The sequence below is a fragment of the Salvelinus sp. IW2-2015 genome, unplaced genomic scaffold (assembly GCF_002910315.2).
Source record: "Salvelinus sp. IW2-2015 unplaced genomic scaffold, ASM291031v2 Un_scaffold5036, whole genome shotgun sequence".
In the NCBI taxonomy this organism is placed as follows: domain Eukaryota; kingdom Metazoa; phylum Chordata; class Actinopteri; order Salmoniformes; family Salmonidae; genus Salvelinus; species Salvelinus sp. IW2-2015.
The window spans coordinates 58157-63425 of NW_019946304.1; the positions used below are offsets into that span (position 1 = coordinate 58157).

The window sequence follows — 5269 nt, forward strand, 5'->3', positions numbered from 1 at the left end:
AGTGGTACCTCACAGAGTAGCAGGGTTCTTGCCCTTTTCTCTTCTTTTTTCTCCCCTTTCGCTCTCTTATGATGTGGAACACCCGTAGAGGGGGAACTTGGCTGTGAAGAGTGTAAGGAACCACTGAGAGGCGTACATATGAGCCTCAGACCCACATTCAGGAAGTGGTTATACAGGCTGGGATGTACTCCTATTAGAAAATATACAAGAGAAACAGTTACATTACAGTCATGACAACAGCAGACCACACGAACAACAAACCACACACACCAACACAACACACACACCACACACACACACACACACACACACACACACACACAACACACACACACACACACAACACACACACACACACACCACACACACACACACACAGAAGATGTGAGATGGCTCTGTATGAATGGCCTCCGTGTGCAAGCTCTGACCCAACATTGCTATTTTGTGATTCTTTAGTAATTTATTGTACTTCATTTTGTCTAAATGTATCCTCTATCCTTTCTACAACCAACAAGAACTTTAGAACATCAGATCGGCAGTTACTTACCTTAAGTCGAAGTTGAAGCCGGAATTACCTGCCCTGGGATCTCTCTGTAATTCCGACCCAATTTTGGGGTACCCAAGAGAAACACTGACGTTACAGGCAAGCGAGGGGGATCCTGCAAGATAAGGCGAAGGAGAACGGCACCTCTTCCCTACATTCTTGCTACCAACAGGACTCTCGAAACTGCAATCTTCTCAGCTTTTCTAAAACACGGCTTTCGACAAGATACCCCCAGGCTATCCACACTCGGTGATTCTCCATTCACCATCGCGACAAGCGTGGAGTCGGGGACATCCAGGGGGGAGGGATTTGCTTTTCATCAACAAACAAACTGGTGTGCTGACTCAAGCACGGTGAAGGTCGACCCATTGTTCACCCTCTTGGAAACCTGCTGGTCAAATGCCAATCCTTCTACCTCCCGAGAGTTTTCAGCTGTTATCGTGACTGTTGTCTACATTCCACCGCAGGACAAGAATGTGTGGCATATTTTCTCCATTCCATCCAATAAATATGACCACTTCCCTGGGAAGAGGGGCTCTTCAGACACACACTCACCACAGGCTTTACTGCACGTCCAGAGATGATGGCAGTGTGGCACTTCGGATTGCAAGTTGACAACAAAAGGATGCTTCATCGTTCAAGCATATAAAAAAAAAACTTACAGACTTTCTATATATAAAAGACAGGAAAACGAAAATGGTCCTATAATTCCTCTAATTATAATACCTTATAAGCAATAAATGAAGGCTATTGTTTGCAGTAAATTGAAGATGTCATGTAAGTGCGAGCAAGTGCGGTCAAAAAAATATACACGCTCCCAGTCTAAACCAGACTCCTCCTCGTTGGCCCAACTTCCTCCCTCAAATAACCTTTCCTCCTCCCGTAGCCACGCACCGGCCGCAAGGGGTGTTCATCTTCCAATAATGGCATCACACTAATAATTCAACTAATAATGCTCTGATTATTGTATAGAAATAACATTTGGCTATTTGGCTCTAACAAAAAAATAACTGCACTGACTGTACCATGCTTTAACCAAGCAGAAAAACATACAGCCAGAGGCTGCTTTTCTGGTTGCCGTGTGATTTATATTATATATTTCTGGTTGCCGGTGATTTATTATATATTTCTGGTTGCCTGTGATTTATTATATATAATTTATATGTTTCTGGTTGCCGGTGATTTATTTATATATTTCTGGTTGCCGGTGATTTATATATATATAAATTATATATTTCTGGTTGCGGTGATTTATTTAATATAATTTATATATTTCTGGTTGCCTGTAATTTATTATTATATAATTTATATATTTTCTGGTTGCCGTGATTTATTATACAGTGGGCAAAAAAGTATTTAGTCAGCCTCCAATTGTGCAAGTTTCTCCCACTTAAAAGATGAGGAGAGCCTGTAATTTTCATCATAGGTACACTTCAACATGACAGACAAAATGAGAAGAAAAAAAAATCCAGAAAATCACATTGTAGGATTTTTAATGAATTTATTTGCAAATTATGGTGGAAAATAAGTATTAAGAGCAGTCTGAATGAGAGCAGTCTGAATAGTGGACCCTAAAGTGTTACAGAGCTTTTTCATACGCCAGACCGAGAGAGTGCTTTCTTGTACCTTTAAATTGACAACGTTATTGTCGGTTGAAATATTATCGATATTTAGGCTAAAAACAACCTGAGGATTGAATATAAACATCGTTTGACATGTTTCTTATGAAATTTATGGTACAATTTTTGATTTTTTTGTCTTCCTGTTTGACTGCGTTTGAGCCTGTGATTCTGAGAGAAATGCCGCGAACAAAACTGAGAGGTTTTGGATATAAAGAGACTTTATCGAACAAAAGGAACATTTATTGAGTAAATGAATGTCTGCTGAGTGCAACCATATGAAGATCATCAAGGCAAGGATTAATTCTATCTCTATTCTGACTTGTGTAACTGTTCATACTTGGCTGGTGTACTGTTTTTAATATTTGTTCTAGTGGGCTATGTTCTCAAAGTGATCCCTCGACCTTGGGGTCGCGGTTCACTTACTCCGCTGTCGGATCGCTATTTCGACGGATTTTCATAAGCTGCATTTTTTTTTTTTTTTTGGTTGCATTTGTGGCTCGTGCTAAGTCTGATTCCGCTAAAAACTCACTCCCGCTCTTGTATGTCCCAAAACAATGCTACGAATTGCTGCTATCATTTTTGTCGTCGTCGTCGCATTATGGTGTACGTTACATAAAACAGCTTGGCAAATTTACACTTAAGTTTGGCCAATTATCTTGTAATTTCGAAATCTCCTAACCCTCAAGTCGACGAAACGGCTAACAACTGTGAGTCACTGTATTTGTATACATGTAATAGTTGTAATTGTAAAAAAAAAAAAAGTTTTCTATTTCGCGGATTTTCACTGTATCGCGGCATTTTCGGAACGTAACCCCCGCGATAAACGAGGGATTACTGTAATCGTAAGGTAATGCTTTCGCCGGGAAAGCAGATTTTTTAAATCTGAACACCCGTGGCTTGGTTACACAAGAATTATCTTTAAACCTATGTAAAAAAAATATATATAATGAGTATTTCTGTATTTGAATTTGGCGCCCAGCAGTTTCACTGGCTGTTGAAGAGGTGGGACGCTAACGTCTCACGTACCCAAGAGAGGTTAATGTGTTATTGATTACTGCATTGTTGGGGTTATAGCTGGTAAAGGCATTTCACTGTAGTGCATATTAAAACACGGACAGACAGACACACACACACACGTCATCTCACCTGCATGAGTCTCTCCAGCTGGAAGAACTTGCAGTGTAGATCCTCAAAGTTCTGCTTGAAGAGGTCCCTGAGTCCGTAGTCAAACATGATCTTGACCAGAACACTGAAGGCCTGTTCCTCAGGCATCTACATACAGGGCAGAGAGAGACACACAGAGAGACAGACACAGAGAGAGAGAGAGAGAGAGAGAGAGAGAGAGAGAGAGAGACAGAGAGACAGAGAGACAGAGATGACAGTATATCAGTATATCAGTTCAGTTCTGTCCACCAGGTGTCCGTGTTTCCTTCAGAGAGCTCTGGCATTGTGGTGTCTGAAAGGAAGAGAAAGATCCTCTCTGAAACTCCTCTAGCTTAGACCACTCCATCACAGCCCGAGCATGTGAAGACAGAAAGAGAAGTGAGAAAGTGTGAGAGAGACATGGAGAGAGAGACATGGAGAGAGACATGGAAACAGACAGAGAGAGAGACATGGAGAGAGACAGACGGAGAGACATGGAGAGAGACAGACAGGCAGAGAGAGACACAGAGAGAGACATGGAGAGAGACAGACAGAGCATGTCTACATCATTTCTCAGCGTTGGTCATCTGTAACTCACGTGCAGCAGCAGCACAGCAGCCAGGAAAGACTGTCCCTGGCAGTAACCAATCTCCTCATCATACACTGAGTAGGCCTGGGGAGAAGAGAAGAGAGAGACTCAATGTTAGAGACAGAAAGAGAGAGTGGATGTTAGCGCTACTGTAAAATACATTCTCCGAGTTATAATAAAATAATAATAACATGGTCATTTATCAGACGCTTTTATTTAACGGGTCTTCCAGAACTGTCAGTATTGACAGTGACACATTTAGAATATGTCACCCATGCAGGAATCAAACCCATAACCCTGGTGTTGTCACTACCAGCACCATACTAACCCACAGTACAACTCTCCTTTAACAGAGTGAGAATTACTCTCTCTCTCCATTAACAGTTCAGGGAGTTCATTGATATGGACTCACTCACTCACACACACACACGAGAGACACACACACACGAGACACACACGAGACACAGAGAGAGAGAAAGAGAAAGAGAAAGAGAGAGAGACACAGCTGGTGAATTATTGAGAAAAACCTGGGGTTATTGTTTGAAAAGGATAAATTATTCATGACATCAGAGGAATATGGGACAGCAGGTAGCCTAGTGTTTAGAGCGTTGGACTAGTAAAGAAAGGTTGCAAGATCGAATCCCCGAGCTGACAAGGTAAAAATCTGTCGTTCTGCCTCTGAACAAGGCACTGTTCCTAGGCCGTCAATGAAAATAAGAATTTGTTCTTAACTGACTTGCCTAGTTAAGTAAAGGTAAAATGTAAAAAAAACAATAACTTAGATCGCTGCAAACCTTTCTCCCAGTAACAGGGAATCGAGAGTGAAACCAGTCAACTAAACCAAAGCACTGCTGCTTGCTCAGTCCTCCTTGATGGATAGAGASCGCCCGGCCAGTAGACTCAAACACAAACATTGCCTCCGTTTAATCATTATGGGAACCGGGCCTCAGTTTATCATGTTTGGAAGTGTGGTGTTAGCCCATTGACCCAATTGCCTAATTAGTATCTGAGCCAAAATTCAACTTGTCTGTCGACTRAACGGTGAAGTGATCACTACTCAGCCAAGCGTTGCTGTAATATGTGCCATGTAAAAAAGCTAACGTTTAAGTTCCTTGCCCAGAACATGAGAATATATGAAAGCTGGTGGTTCCTTTTAACATGAGTCTTCAATATTCTCAGTTAAGAATTTTTAGGTTGTAGTTATTATAGGAATTATAGGACTATTTCTCTCTATACCATTTGTATTTCATATACCTTTGACTATTGGATGTTTATAGGCACTATATATTGCAGCCTAATCTGGAGTTGATAGGCTTGAAGTCATAAACAGGCTGTGAGTCAAGCATTGCTAAGAGCTGCTGGCAAACGCAG

The 5269-nt window shown here is 41.4% G+C and overlaps 1 long non-coding RNA gene across 3 annotated transcripts in view; it reads right to left on the minus strand.

The window, feature by feature from the left end:
* Window positions 1-90: 90 nt before the first annotated feature.
* The window catches only part of LOC112077908 (uncharacterized), a 6309-nt gene continuing 1130 nt past the window's right edge, over window positions 91-5269 (minus strand). Inside the window, exons 2-4 of one of the 3 annotated variants that reach the window (XR_002895533.2) lie at window positions 3908-3982; window positions 3313-3438; window positions 91-190 (exon numbers count right to left, since the gene is read on the minus strand). This is a non-coding gene — a long non-coding RNA (uncharacterized lncRNA). Of the gene's footprint in view, window positions 191-3298; window positions 3623-3907; window positions 3983-5269 lie in introns of all 3 variants that reach the window. The other 2 variants (XR_011478361.1, XR_011478362.1) reach the window with 2 other exon arrangements.